General features: G+C 37.2%; 1 protein-coding gene across 1 annotated transcript in view; it reads right to left on the bottom strand.

Moving 5' to 3' along the window:
* The window catches only part of Nyap2 (neuronal tyrosine-phosphorylated phosphoinositide-3-kinase adaptor 2), a 245,637-nt gene that overhangs the window by 143,867 nt on the left and 84,830 nt on the right, over window positions 1-16,940 (bottom strand). The gene's annotated exons all lie outside the window — the stretch shown is intronic.

Here is a 16,940-nt window from a genome sequence, read left to right as displayed (position 1 = left end):
TAGCATTACTAACAGGAGAACCTTATAGAATAAAGAGCAGCATCTAGAAAAGAGGTGTAGCTTAAAATGTAAAGTATAGATGCTGAGATGGCTTTAAATTTTTCACAAGTATTCATGGTAGGCCAAGCTTTCAAATGTAAGGCTCCTGAGTTTTATATAGGAAAGTTTGAACAAACTTTTGAAAATGTTTTGAAATGTTTGTTCAGTTTGAAGTTGAAGATTCATGTAGGAAATGGCCCTTGGGCCTCTCTCCATACTGTTCAGTAATGGTGTCTCTTTTACAACATGAATACAAAGCTGAATTTTTAGAAGATAGATTTTTCTAGAATTTCTCTGCATACAAAGTTCATGCAACAATAGAAAAATTAAAAGGAAGCATAATTACAATTATTTAACAGACTTTTTTAGACATGTATGAATGGGAAAATGTACCTCAAATTTTATAAATTTTGAAAACATGCTGAGTTTGCCATTCTGGGCACATAACTCATGTAGGCATTTTTTTTTTTAACCTTAATTTTGGCAGGCCATGCCCTCATAGCATGATAGAATCTTTAGGGTCCTTATAACATTGGTCATAAGTTTAACCAGAGTGGGAACTATCATGAAAAATGAGATTTCTTTTCCTCTTCAATTGGGACTTTTGACAATTACATGTCTGTTCTGAATAAAGCCAGAAAGAACTCAATAAAATCATTAGACTCTGATTCTGGTATTTCATTCCAATGATGTTAGCACCACTCAATCAAAACTATTTTTATGTATTTCATCTTTTTCTAAATATTTTCAATTTATGTGCAGACACTAACTTTATCATCTTTGCAATATAAGTGGCTGTAATTCCAGTGTACTAACTAGAGCAATGGATAGCTATCCAGAAAATAAATGACATCTAGTGATAGCTAAGTGCGAGTCTTCATGTCACAGCTACAAGCACCCTAAATCTGTGTATGCGTTTCATCTTATGTGTTTATTTCAAGAGCATTAATCAAGATAAATGAGAAACTTCATCAGAAGGGTTTGTGAAAAATTATTAAGAACTTAAGGAAAAATAAGGGTAGCGGAGGGGAGGGGCAGTCTCCACAGTCTGGGGACATTTGTGATGATTATGGCTTTGATCTTTCCCATGGAAGATAAAATATTTGATTTCATCTAACTTTGCCTTAAGTTGTTTTCATCCCCATGTCTTTTCCTTATTTCTGTCACTGTATCACTAAACAAAATTGGTTTAAGGATTTATTTAGACAGTCTTCTCATTCCTAATAACATAGCCACCTGGGGAGATTTCTGCATGTACTAATGCACACAGGCATTCATGAGTTACTAGAAATAATTGTATCAGCAATTTCTCTGTTACTTTTGACCTAAATAAGGCCTACAACTTTCCCAGACAGATAATTAGCTTTGCCTCTACATTTCAGAATTATCTTTTTATCAGCACAAAACAATGTCATCTAACTCTGTCTGCTTTTGTTCACAGATATACTTACACACACACACACACACACACACACATACACACATACCTCTTCCAAGAGAAATTTAATGTGTGCTTCAAACAATAGCCGGTATAAGTGCAAGTCTAGTTTAGCAAGGCTGTGCACATAGGATGAGGAAATGGAGCTAAGAATGAGTTGGATACACAAAGGCCATTGTTCAAGTCAAGGATGAGGATAAGTAACAAAGGGGATAGACATCTAGTTTCAAGAGACCAGGAAAGATGATCAGTCAAAGCAGACTGAAAATTGTGGGATGAAGCAGTCTACAATCAGTTTCTCAATTTGATATAAGACCTCTGGGCTTTTAAAAATATGCAGATTCCAGGACCCCATATTAAGGGCAACAACTGAATTGGATCTGTCAAATCAGAATCTCTGTAAGTATGGCCAAGTAGTTTGTTTATAACATCACATTGAAACGTTTTTAATGCAGACAATCCAGGACTTCCCAGAAGCATTAAGAACAATAGAACCATTCCTGAGGCAACATCCATTAGAAACATCCAGAAAGACACAAATAACAGACAGAATATCGCAGAAAAGCAAGCATGCAATGCATTAGTCAGATTTTTGTTAGGTTATCCTGCAGTAACAAATGATCCCCAGCCTATAGTCTTTTATAACAACTTGTGTAACTGCTTGTAGTAACTGTGCTGGCCATTTATCAGCTTGGTCTCTGCTCACATGTGTTCTTCATTCTAGGATCTAGCCCCTGTTAGGATGTTGTTTTCTCACAGAGAAAGAAAAGCATGAATGAATACAACACCCCTAAGGCCTCTGCTCAGTGTGGCACATAATCTTTCATTCACATTCCACTGACTGAAACCAATCTTACAGCAAGGCTTGAAGTCAATGGTGGAGACATTTTCCTCCAACAGCAAAGTAATGCCAGTGACATGATGATACATGGGTGTGCATGCACCTCTCACAGGTGGGAGACCAAATACCTGGTGTGGCAACTCTAGTGTTAATGAAATTTCTCTGCATGAGAGAACTCACCATGAGGAATGAAGGAATGAAGTTAGCTGACAAGACTACCAGTGACCCATCAGAGGACTTTGTGTTTCCAATCTGCTATGGTTTGGATGGATCCCCTCAAAAGCATGCATTGAGAACTTACTCTCTGCTGTATCAGAGCCAGGAGGTAGGACCTAGTGTGAAGTGTTTTGGTCAGGAGAGCTCCGCCCTTATGAATGGATCAATGCTGACTACAGAAGAGCTTGAGGCTTTGAATTCAATCTCTTGCTCTCTTATCCTGTGATGACTTCCAGCATGTTCTATGAAGCAGGGAGATCTCACCAGGTGCAGCCCTTTGTTCTTGGACTTCCCAGCCTCCAGAATACTGAGCCAAATGAATTTCTTTTTTTTTCCTAGTAAGGTATTTTTATTTATATATTCCAAAGCAAAACTCCTTGTCCCCAAAACAACAAACCATATATTAATGCATAAAAAGTGTATTAACACAAAGTCACAAAATCATGTTAATTGTACCTCTTTACTTTGACCCATGGATTTTCTCAAAATTCTACCATTCTTTTCATCTTTCAATTTTCTTCACAGATGGCTTGCTTAAAATCTTTTTACTGCATGCCCCTTGTATTGTTGTTCTTTCCACACATCTCCTCTGTGTCCTCAACTATTGTTTACAAATGAATTTCTATTGTTCATAAATTACTCTGTTTGTGATACTCTTTCATAGTAACAAAAATGGACACTATCCTTACAATTGTGGGATCTAAAGGGTTAAAGGTCCTGGTCCCCATAGGAGACACATTTGTTATAAAAGACATAACAAGGATTCAGTGAACAGAAACCTATAGCTACCTCTGAGGCAATTTGAACTTCCTTTGTACAGAGAACAGCAAGCTAGCAGAGGGGTCATCAAGTGGACAATACCATTAACCTTGTTCAGTAGAAAGATGTAGGACTGTTACTAAATGGAGCAGAGAGAAATGTGTATGGAATCAAGGTGATCCACTTGGGTGTCCCTTGATACTCTTGTAACCAATTGTGGCTTTGAAAGGTTACACACAGAAACCCTGGGTCAAGAAGATTATGGTTAGCAATTTCTCTTGAAAGAAAGATGAGTCCCACCACCAAGTAAGCCAGTGAGGCCATCTGAGGTTCTGAAATAGACAATGTGAAGTACAAATGGTGGAGGAGGGAGGTATTGAGCATCAGTTGTGTAAGTGTGCCATAAAGAGGACTTCATTTATCACAATAACTGTACCCTGATAAATTTCCACTCAGGAAGAGCTGGATGGAAGCCAAGAAAGAGCTGGTACTCAAACCTGCATGAGGGTATCAGCTGCATCCAAGTGATGAACTTCAGCATCCATGGAGGTAAATGGTTCAGATCTACCTTCAGAAAACCTTCTCTGAGGAGAAGACTTAGATGACAATTGCCAACCATCTTCAAATTTGCCCCAACATTTTATCCAAGTATACTCTGTCATGGGGAAGCTCCCAGACATTGTATAGTGCAGTGAAGCATTGGATTTGGTTACTTCTAATCATTGCACGGCAATCCTTGTATCTGGGTTCCCCTGTTGAACTGGTCTAGACTTTCCCATTGTTACACCATAGTCTGAAGCTCTTCACAATAGATCAATTCTCCTTCCCCCTCTTTTTCATGGATGCCAGACATACACTGTGACCTGAAACTTGTCTGACCTGTTCCTCTTCTTCTTTCTTCCTGTCTCACAGGCAGTCTCCTCCATAAATTGCTCACCCTTCTAACACCATCTTGGTGTCCTTCCCAGGGACCTGAACTGACATACTTGGGAATGATCATACCAAGGAAAAGAAAATCTAAAAACAAATGTGAGATCCCAGAAAGAAGAAATGCTTGTGAAAATAGGTCAGTCTCCTGCTTTAGACTGAACATTTAAATGGTGCTTGGGGAGTGAGGAACCAACTCTACTGTAGAACTACTTGACTCAAAGTGAAAAGTTATGTGGGCTGAAGAAAGCAGAGTCTTTTTGCAACCAGACTTCCAACACTCAAGATAGATTAAGCCTGACACATCCCATGTTATAAAAATAAACAAGTTTCATAATCCTGAATTTAAACAAGTACGCTTTTTCTCCCACAATGAAAGCAATGTTGCAAGACCAAGTTGTCTCTTGGCTACTTTTTGTGTCATAAAACGTGAAGAATAAAAAATTACTTAAATCAAGGGGGGCTATTTTTCCAGAAGTAATTGATAGTTTGTAAATCTCTCTCACAAAGAAGTTATTGGCTAATGGACAGCCCTGGACATTTGTGCACTAGGATTATTAGTTATGGACTCAATTCTCCGATCCATCATTTAGTACTAAAAAACATTAGCCACTGAATCCCTAGGGCAATTTCCTTATCTGTTAAGTGGTTGTATCAGCCCCAACAAATTATCAATATGACCATGGTACTATACACGCAGTACCTAGCATAGACTTTCATACAAAGTATGTAGCAAATAATTGTAGCTTTAAACTTATGTTAAGTCTTGTCCTACTGAATTCTGTTTATAGGATCATCACTTGCATTTTAAGTCCCATCTATAAAACATGGCATATGGTATCTTATAACCTCAAAACACTCCACACAAAGAGACCTAAAGTCTTATGGTAAACTCAAAGATTCAAGACAATCTAGGCAAATATAATCCTCATATTCGTAACTTTCTTAAAATATTTGCATCATTATTTCAAAGCACACATTAGTGAGGATTGATAATGAAAGGAAGAAAACAAGAACTTTAAAACTGTGCTGAGCCTGGTAATCAACAAGGATTGTCACTTGTCTTGCTGTCCTCTTGAAAACCCGTCAGCATTGATGTTGTGTCTCTTCTTCTGAGAACCGCTTCCTTTCAGAAATGAAAACACAACCCCTGAGAAGGGTGAGCTCTTGAGGTCAAATATCTTCTTTAAAAGTGACAGGGCTGTGGCTTCTGTTTGCAGATTTGAAGAAGACATGCCAATATTTTTGTGATAGAGTCTTCTTTTGGATTCACTGCAAATCAATAGAATCCTACTCCAGAAGCGGGTGTGTGCGCGCGTGCGCACGTGTGTGTGTGCGTGTGTGTGTGTGTGTGTATGTGTGTGTGTCTCTATATGTACACATGTGCCTTGCTTTCTTTCAAATCCATCTGGAAGTTGAAATACAAACTGAAGGGATACCTAAGTGAAATACCAAACTGAGGGGACTTTGCTTGTTTGAATATTTGCTTTCTGTAGTGAATCTGCACAGTTAAGCTAGAAAATCCATCTCCAATTTGTAATCCATTACATTCCTAACTTTGCATACTCCTGAAACACTGGGAAATTCTTTTCTGTTTATTTTTCAATAAGATGTATTTACCTGGTGTCAGAGAAAGGGCACTTTTAACCACAAAATGAAAGGGGAGCATTTGAAAGAGAAATAGAGGCCAGCACTGTAAAAAGAGAATAAAATTTGATTGTCATGCTTAATTGTTAGATTCTTTCATGTTGGGCATTTCATTGTGAATGAGTAGAAGGAAATCAATATTTTGACTTTACTCATTAAAAGCCTGACTTAGAACATCTATATTTGATTCTGCCTCCCTCTTGCTTTCTCTTTGGATGCACAAGGTCAAAAGTCAACCCTTGTCACCAATGGAGAACCCCCAAAAGCACTGTCCTCTTCTAGGTGTCATGTCCAGTAAACTGATCTGTGTTTAGAAAAACAGTATGTTACACCTTTTCTCATTTGACGGATAGTATGCCTCTACCCAAAGTCAGCCATTTAAGAGAAAGGTACAAACGCATCTGCTCCAATTATTGACAGATGAAATTTGCCATACAGTTGATTGTATGTCTACACTCAACCACAGCCACACTGGGCTTTGAAGAACATGGGGGCTGTTCCTGTCTGCTCACTTTAAACTTCATGAGGAAAAGAATTCTGCCTTTTTGCTTACAAAAACGTCGCTAGCCTATATTTGTTTTTTTTTTTAAATATTAAAAAGTAGGTCCCCTTAGAAAATAGCCAAATAAAGGGCTTTGCTAGAGAATTTTGGAGACTGCTATTTTCCTTCCCAGGAAATCATTGCCCCTTCTCCTGGCAGTGGAAATTCCTTTGAGGAGTCAACTTTCTTCCTCTGCATCTGCATGTTGCCCAGGCCTGGCCAAGTGGACACTGAATCCCACTGGTCACCATGACTCTTTGAAGGATTGGCAAATGCTTGCAGTCAGACAAATCAGAATGAACTCCAAGCACTCTTTGGAAGTCGCACTGGCTTGGAGCCCAGTCCTCCTTCCTCTTCTTGCCATCATGAAGAGAAACTAGTGGCACCAGGTCTTGTGGCATTGCAGAAGGCCTGAATCTAGGTTTGCCTGCTGCTAGAGCAATCCCAGGATTCTTCAGGTATGTCAACCACAAAATCCCACTTTGAGGGAGACAAATACCGTTAGATTTTCTGATACTTTTTGTAAAGTCCTAAGTTCAACCAGTACAATGCTCTGCAGACAGCTGTCACAAGACAAAAGCCATTGGCTAACTTGTGCTAGAAAAAGTAACTGGTGTCAGGGAAGGACTGGAAAGGATTCAAAGCAGGAATGAATGTATCCTTCTTATTTATTGTTTAGAAATATCCTTTTTATTTTAACACCATGAATGGAAATAATTAACTGCTTGATGAATACATCATATGTGTATGTGTGTATTGTAGATACAATACACACACATATTTTAATCATGCAGTATACTTTGATGTGGAAACTTGGCTTCAGTAAAATTAAGCTCTGTTCATATTTTCTTCCAAATTGTTCACTCACCATTACCCTTAATGTCTTCCCTGAGCCCCACTTGCTCATTCAAAGCCATAATCTCTGGATTTCTTGCCTCGGGCTCAAACATTCATTTTCACCACTTCATATCCTCTATGATATCTGTTTTCCACTTTATGTTCTTAATATCTCAATTCCTCTAGCTTTTATTTTTTTTAGATGTCAATTTTCTGTGTTGGGCTGTTTACTGCTGCTTCTTGGGTGTTGAGGTCAAGTGTTACAAAGGGGTTTTTTACACACGTTCTTATTAACTGTTATGATGATCTATTACAGAAAAAAAAGAAAATAAAACAATGAAGGGGAAAACCTGTCCTCAATAGAGGAAATTCAGTTTGCATTAGCTTCATATGCTATTCTTAAAATTGATATAATTAAACATCAAATATGTTGTTTCTCCATGCTAGAAGACTTCAAATATGCCCTGAAGTTAGTATTTTAGAAGGAACAAGATATATGGAACCAAGCACTTAGTAATTGTCTAATTTTAGATAAGGACCATATAATTTCTGATCTTCAATTACTCTTATATTTATATGAACAAAATACTTTTCAGAATTGTTATAACAAATTAGAGTGATAAAAGACATTTTAAAATCACCTAGCAATGTGGCTGATATAAGTAGAGTTGCGATAGACAAATGTTAAAGTTCCCCCAAATCCATAGGTTAACTCTTACCCCCAAGCTGACAGTATCTGGAGTTACCTAGGTCATGAGGGTACATCTTCACAAATGTGATCAATGCCTTATTAGAGAGAGCCAGGGAGCTCCTTCTCCCCTTCTGCAATGTGAAGTCATAGCAAGATGGAGGCCACCTGTCATCCAGGAAGAAGGACTTCAGTAGACACCAGAGTCCTCCTCTTGGACTTAACCTCAGAACTATGTAAATGGCTGTTGTTTATAAGCTACCAAATCTGTGGTATTCTGCTTCAGCAGTCTGAACAGACTAAACCAAGAACCTTTATAAATCACAATGTATATTCCCTTCCTTTCTGAAGTGCCATGTAACTCTGTCAATTTTTAAGTTTTTCTTCCAAGCTATAACAGTCATTTTTACCCTGAAACAGCATGAAGGTAAACATATAAAAGAATTCCACTTGTTTTTTCAAGTGGACCTTAAAGATAATTATTAGGTTATTTACTTCCTAATCCAAATAGAAAAGAAAAAAATGCAAAATGAAGGAAAGAGATGAAATATAAACAACTTATCCTTTTTGCCATAATTGTCTATTAGGCAAATAAAGACTTGGAAAAATCTGTTCAATGAATTTCATGTTCATTTTTCTCAAACTCCATGATTTTTTTTTAATGAAATTTAGAGCTTAGGGTAATCATGACTCGGGAGCAATGCTTATAAAACAAACATATAATTATTTATTGCAAATGGCTTTTTGTCAAGAATTTGAGGTTATTATCACTGCCCATTAATATGATGCTTATCAGAATAATAAAGAGAGATGTTTGGAGCAGGGAGTGGATGTGTGTGAGAGAGTGTGTGTGTGTGTGTGTGTGTGTCCTCTACCAAAGTTCCTTTTATTCATTTCTGAATTTGTAAAGAGACAGGACTAAAATTTAATGCTTATTAGAGCCAGAACAAATTCTATGGAACATTTTTAAGAGACTTACTTTTACTTAAACATGACAAGTGCTTTTGAGATTAACATATGTTATTATCTATGGTACTTTGGAATCTAAAATTAAAACATTTCTTATTTTTATATGTAAATAAGATCTCCTTAGTCCTTGAAGTGTCATGACTTGCAGAAGAGGGGATATATGGAAAATAATTCAAATCATGGTATTCAGTTTCAGTTTAGAATATAGTTTGCAGAAGTTCACATCGTGGGAGATCTTTTCCAAAAATTCAACCAAAGAAGGGGAAGTTATGGAAAATGCATTTTATTTGTGTCTTCAAAACTGACATAAGCTTTGAATATGGTTTGAGAACCTGCCAAGTTTTTAGAAATGAGTTTAGCTAACCATATGTTGTTCACTTTTTTCAATCTAGTGATGGAAGCTAGAAATTAAAAAAAAAAAAAAAAAAGTTAACATATAATGGCCTTGAACATCCCAAGCAGAAGGGACTAATTTCAGGTTCATTTAAAATTTAATTGGTAAGATTTACTAAGAGCATAATATGTAAGTAGGGTGGAATGATTCTGTATTAAAAAATTTAATTCACTCACTATTTATTCACAAAGTATTCAAGTGACTACTCTCAAAGCCCAGTGGTAAGTGTTCTCAGCGAATCATGGGCTGTGCACCAGCATGACTTCAGCACCATGTGGTCAGACACTCACTGAGAGGAAGCACCAGGCAGGTGCAATGGAAGAACAAGTCCTGGGGCCCTAACCACTGCAGAGGGGCTGGGAAGTCCCATGAAAGGAAGTGGCTTTGCAGCTGATGCACACAGCATGAGTAAGACTTCACCAGATAAGGGAGAGAAGTGGGGAGAGGAAGATTCATGTGCTGGCAGTCAGGATCTGGAGGAATTGAGAAATGAGACAGGAATATTGGCGCAGAACTTGATCAGACCTGTTTTCTTGTATTTCCAATCACTTGAACCGTGTCTGGCTCAAAGGGGCAACCAATAAGTATCCATTAATTAAGTGAAATAATATGTGTATGTTTGGGAATAGTTAAGAATAACTCACAGTTCTCTCTCCCTCTTTTTCTTTAAGCAACAGGATGGATGGCGATGTTATTTAATTATATTCTCTATTTTCCTCTTTCTTTCAGTTACCATTTTCTCAATTTTTGAGGAAAGAGAAAGCAAAATTCTATGCATACTCGTACACTTTAATTCCTGTCCCTGTTATAAGAGCCAGCAATTTGAAGGCAGGGATCTGTGTAATCCCTTCCTCTCCATCTCTACTGCTCCACTTCAGTTTTAGGTGCTCATCACTTCTTGGCTCAATTAATACAATTGCCTCTCAGCTGATCTGTTTCCACAGTGCTGCCACACTGATCCTTCTAAATGCAGATTAGCTCATGTCACTCTCTGCATTAAAACCCTTTGAAAGCTTTTCCATTTCTCTGGACTAAAAATTAAAATTCTTATGTGCTATTCCAGGTCTTTTATGATCTGGATCCTATGCCAAGTCTCATCTGCACCATTTTCCTTCTTCACCTTACAAACCCTCTGCTATGACATATTTGTACCATGAAGCATCCCAGATTGTGGATTAACAGATCAAATTTGAAACTAACCACATGCCTAATGTATTGACGGGCCTTGAAGGCAAAATGACAGGTAAATTATGACCCCAGACAGCAATCACCCTTCACTCTGCCTGAAATCACTCCTTTGGTCATGATTACGACTCCATTCCAAGGAAATTTCTTTGAGGAAACTTTTCATTATCAACAAGACTTTCTCAAGGCTGAACTCGATGTCCCTCCTCTGGACTGTCATCAGTCTAAGCTTTGCCTTTATCAACGCTTTAGTTGATCTTGTCCACTCATCTGTGGGCCCCTTAAGAACACAGACCATAAATAAATTCCAACAAGTGGAGACAAGATAGGAACCCTTAAAGTGAGAGAAAGATACAAGTCCTGAAACACCGCTAGTATTTTCAGAACCTTCCTTTGCGATCTTTGGGCTCTGGCATTCTGGGGGAACTGTCATTGGAAAGAAAAGCCACGATGACCCTATAAGAAGGGAAAATTAGTCAATAACTATTTTCACCCACAAAACAAAAAAATCATATATTCCAAGGTTATTTTCACATATCCCAATGGCCAATATGAAAAAAAAATTACACAGAAAATTCTAGCTCTGCTACAGATTATTTCTAAAACCTTAGGCACATTAAATCCTTAGGTTTGTTTTCTTCCTCTAAAAATGTAGACTATCAATAACAACCTGTCACATTGTTTTGAAGATAATTTTGATGTCTGAAATAACCCAGCAAAAGCTCTAAACAAATTTCACTTAACAAATCCCCGGATTAGATTTTATTCTTCTTTAACTTTGTAAAAAATCTTGATTGACAGCCATAGTAATCTGAATGCCACAGCCAGAAGGCCACTTTCTGGCCTTGCCCCACACCTGTGTTCTGGAGAGGGCACTGAATGCTTATGAGAGTCAGTTATGTTCCCTGTCAAACCTTAAACAGCTTGGAAATAGGACATGGAGGGAGAACACACTTTCCTAGTGGCAGTAACAAATAGAACAATGTCCTGGTTTTAGGGGAGAGCCAAACAATTCATCAGAGCTAAACTGCAGATGCCACGCTCTTCAGTACAGTTTCAGTGTATTTTGTCCTCTGAAAAGTTTCATCAGTAATAGGTAATAATAAGGTAACAAGTGGCTTTCCCAGCTCCGAACATCATCTATGACACAGTATTGTGGACATCACCATTGAAGGCATCTTCTTTATTATTGTTGCTTGGGGAGTGAAACTAGTAAAACATGTATCCTAATTTTACAGAATATGGATTTTCCATAATCTTGGCAGAAAGGGGTTGGTATGACCTGAAGTTATTTCTGGCATAAAATTTCACAGCCAGGAAAAATGAGTTTTCTTAGAATTTGTAAAGCTCCCAATTACATTGCCAGACATTCATTGACCTTCTACAGAGAGATGGTATGATCTGCCAAACAAAATCAGAGGACTGGAATAAAAAAGCTTTAATGTCAGCTCTGTCTTAAACATACGGCATTCACCCTTCCCAGACATTTGTAATATGCATTTTTACAGATCATGTTGCCTTCAGATTTAATGGAACAGGACTGGAGATGTGGCTCAGTGGTAAAGCATTTGCTTGGCATGCACAAGGCCCTGGGTTCAATCCCAGTACTGAAAAAGAATTTTTTAAAAAATAGATTTAATGGAACATGTTCTAAATTTCCTGGATGAAAAATCTCAAATAGTGTACAGAAGGTCACTGGAGACCTAGAATATTTGAGAACAGTGAAATGCTTATTGCAAAATATTCTACTCAGGCCTCAAAAATATTTTTAAGCTTAAGAGGAATCATGGTAGTGAAAGGGAAAAAATATATCTCAGAAAAATCAGGAAATCCGAGACACATATATATATAGAATCATGAAAAATGAAACTATCAAAGAATAAAAATATATCACTGTTTCATCTTCTGTATAAAACCAAAATTAATCCAATGTATTTCTAAATTAGAAATGTAACTAATGAAGACTACCATTCTTAAAAGTTAAGATAATCCTGTAATTACAAATGGTACACACCTCAGAACGATTGCTTGAAAGCTTCAGGGTACCCCACTTTTGGTAAACCCAAGCCTAACCCCCCAGTGCAGCTCCTCAAAGTCTGTTTTACTGAGAGGATGTTGCCTTCCCATGGGAGATCCCTGTGCCTTGCTCTTTTCTCTCTCTGAATTCCTCTACATAATTAACAGTATGTTTTCCATGGTTTTTTGATTCTATCTATCTCAACAGGTTTTTTTATACAAACACTACACTTTTTTTTTTTTTTAATTCTCCATTGGCTCACTCTCATCAACAATCCAAAATATTCCAGCCTCCTATTCCTTTAGGGCACATATCCCCAAACACTTGAGAGCAACAGCTCTCTTTTCTTTCTCTTGTTGTTTTCTCCCTCTGTTTCTACTTCCTTTCATCCTTCCTTCCTTCCTTCCTTCCTTCTCATTCATTTGTCATTAATTCATCCATCTTTAATGCACAACTATTTACTCATCATCTCTTTTTATCCCAAGCACATTGTTAGCTGCTGCAGATGCTGCAAAGGATGATCCTGCTTCCTGTGATCATCCCATGAGTCATTCTGTCTCTTGTACTCTGGACTCTACCACCAGTCGATTGAAAGTATTTTCTTTCACCTATTGTATAAATTAGAAGTTTTCTTTTTTTTTTCTCTGCCTAGATTTTTCTTGAATATTCAGTTATTTTTCTCTCTTCTAGACCACAGCTTCTTTCTGGAAAGTCCCATTTCCTTTGGCTTCCTTGATCCTGTTCTCTCCTGTTTTATCATCTTTCTGGTTGATTCTGTGTGGGCCTTCACTAACTTTCCTTCTTATAACTTATGTTTTAATATAAGCCAAGGTTCAGTTTCTCTTAGTCTCCTTGACAAAGAATAATTATTCAGACATCAGTGATATCCTGTTCATGATTTTTAACATTTTCTAATATTCTACTGTCACCTGAAACAAAAAGAACATATGTATGTATCCTCCCAACAAAGTGCTAGACAAGGGAAGTGCAAGTCCAGCCAAAGCACCGTTTTAACCTGTTGAAAGGAAACAGCAGCAGCACCTCCTGTTCTTTCCATGGAAACTTTGTATTCAATAGCATCATTCTCAGTCACCAAGACCAAGACCTTCCAAATGGTTCACATCAAATTCTTGTTATATATGCACACTCATTAGGCCAGTAAATCCCCCTCTTCTACCAGGCTTCCACATCCCTCCCATTTTCCAAACTAACTCCAAGGCTTAACTTTTGGCCTTGTTTGCTCACTTGGATTCTTTTTTTTTTTTTTTTTTTTTTAGAGAGAGAGAGAGAGAGAAATTTTTAATATTTATTTTTTTAGTTTTTGGTGGACCCAACATCTTTATTTTATTTTATTTTTTTATGTGGTGCTGAGGATCGAACCCAGCGCCCCGCACATGCCAGGCGAGCACGCTACCTCTGCTCACTTGGATTCTTTATCTCAATTTCCTTTAACAATAACCCAATCATTTACCCGAAAAAAAAAAATAGTCTCCAAAAAGAATAAGAGCTCATCATTGCCCCTCTTTACAGTCTTCCGGATTGCCCAAATTAGAGCCCAGCTCCTCTGTGAGACAACTGAGGCTTTACCTTATTTGACTTCACCTTCCTTTACATTTAAGTCTATCATCTGCCCACATTAATCTGTTGCCCTGGTTTTTATTTTTCCCCCTTTAAATTACATCTCCACTTGAACAAAATATATTTCACCTTCATTAGGATCTAAAATGAATGTGAGTTCCATCTTGAAAATTTTATTTCCTTCTTTTTCAGTTTTTCTTTTATAGTGTCACCATTTTTCTTTTTCTTTCTCTTTTTCCTTTCCTTTCCTTTTCCTTTTTTACTCTTTTTTTTTTAACCCAAGGATGCTCTACCACTGATCCACATCCCTAACTGTTTTTATTTTGAGACAGTTACTAGCTAAATTACAGAGATTGGCCTCCAGAACCTTAGCCTTCCAAGTAGCTGGGATTACAGGTCAACATCACAACACCTGACACATTTTTCTTTTTATATGGCATTTTATTATTACACTTGTATTATATACAAACTTGAGATTCTATACTTTTTAAGGATGAGGGTGAAATGTTACACATGCCTTTATGTCATATATAAGTGATGTGTTTCTTTGAGCAGAAAATGTAGTAGTTTGCAAATATTTGGGGATTTAAGGTAAATTCATTCCTACTTTTAAAAAGTATGATAAATTATTATAATTTATTTTCAAATATATGTTAAATTAATGAGTCACAACTATCTAGGAATTTCAGTTTAATAGAATATGTCTGGCAAACTAAAATATTTTTAAATAGGAATTTTCTTTGGAAGGCAGTGAAACAATAAAGTAAAATATAGAGAATAACATATTATGTCACTCAGAAATTCCAAAGAGAACTAGTAAAGCCACTATTTACACTATCTGCAAAGTAGAAAAAAATCTATAATCTGTATCTGTGGAAAAACATAGCATCAATCACACACACACTCACTCATACAGACACACTCATACCACAACTAAATGCACCCATACTGCATACACATATTTGTTTCCACCCAGGTTAGAACTTCCTTTCTTAGCTCTGATCTTAAATCATTGAGTGACCACTAGTGAATTCATCTCCAAATAGATTCATTCATCTATCAAATGGCATGGTAATATCCTTCCCGATGATCCCCCAGGATATTTGTGGGATGAAAGTGAGATTGTAAAACAAGGTCAGGTTTTATTCATGAGGTGTTTTTCCTACTGAAGAACAAAAAGCATTTCATGAATCTTTCTGCAGAATACACTACCTTGGCAAACTGATAAAGCTGAGAACTGTACTGCCTGGCATTTTTGAAGCCCATTAAAAAGAATCATGCCTACAATTCTAAAATCTAAGCTGCCATCCTTCATCCTTACAATCAGAGTGGCATGTAAATGTGAATCACTAGAGATATGGCTTAAGAGCCAAATGTTCATTCATGGATCCATTAGTTACTCTAAATGGAGGGGCCAATGTGCTGCCTTTAAGCACAACAGGTTGCACATCTACTTAATGCACCCAAATGTAATAATATGATAGATTGAAATATAGATGTCACAGACTGCAGAGGCCAGAAGACTGGCTCTCTGTTTCTCTGGAATGGCTTTCCGGGAACAACCCACTCTCCCTGATTGGTTTCCTTCAGACAAAACAATTGAATCTAAGGCAAGTGCTTGGTTCATCCACTTTATGCTGTAGCCTTAAGGGGTTCCAGGGTCTGGTGTTAAAATTTGTCTTTGATCAAACCTCATCTTCTCCTGCATCTTTACTCATAACAAATTAAAAATTATCATCACCATATATTAGACACAGTTTTAATGCCCATAGCTTGTCTTAAAATAAAAAGAAACTATTTCCTGTTACAATGGATGCAAATCTTAGTTGGCCTCATTATAATATTTAATCATGTCATTTGTTGTACATGACAGCACAGAGAGCCAGTGCTATACAATGGCGAAAGATGCACACCACTCAAGTTCTACAGCTTAGTGGAAAGCACACTTAAATTTAAGCTCCACCTTGTTAAAATAGAACCTTTCAATATATTTAAAGGGATCAGGGACATGACATGTGACTTCATGGTACTTTACCAAAAAGGGAGTTTCTTGTTTACTGAAAAATGGCTCACCTTAAGAAGGACAATTAACTTAATGATTCTTTGGCCAAGTTTTCTTTTTTCTTTTTTTTTTGTTTTTTACATTTGTAACTGCCAACGTCGGTATCTGTTTCAGTTTTCTACTATACAGATTTCAAATCTTTGAAAATACAGGATTTGGATCTAGGAAGAAACCAAAAGATTTGTATTTACAGCCATTTAATTAAAAAATAAATAAAGATTAAAGAATTATAAGTTGTTAGGCTAATTCAGGAGTGAAAGAGACAAGAGTGTTGAATAGACATACATTCCCTGGTAACAGAACTTCTTGTAAATCTCCTTAAAGATATCATCTTTACTTCTCACCTTAACCATCACTCTCACGGTCTTAATGTAAGCCTTGTGATTGCTAAAACTTCACCCTTTCTATAACCTCAATGTTAAGCATCCATATCACCGACTGACTGATTGCCAATACTTGTCACACTTCCTCTGTGTGTCCAACCTTAACTCTCATTGGGAACCTCCTACCCACCGGTCCTGCAATCTTCTCTGTGATCCTCAATTGCTATAAATCACATTATTCCGTATGAGGCTTGAATTTCCTGGTCAATCATTATAATCACTCCCTGGCACATATCTGTAACACATTTGTCCTTCTACTCCGGTGTTATTGGGATAAACAGAGCTGTGTCAAACACAGAGGTCAAGATCAGTCAACTTAGTATGAAAGCAGGGGAGATGGTCATAATATGCACAGATGACCTCAGCCGCAAACAAGATCTGGTGTCCTGCTTTCTCCTTTCTTAGGTCAGTCCACTGAA

This window comes from Marmota marmota, unplaced genomic scaffold (assembly GCF_001458135.2).
Source record: "Marmota marmota marmota unplaced genomic scaffold, marMar, whole genome shotgun sequence".
NCBI lineage: Eukaryota > Metazoa > Chordata > Mammalia > Rodentia > Sciuridae > Marmota > Marmota marmota.
This window is presented reverse-complemented; position numbering and strand designations above follow the sequence as displayed.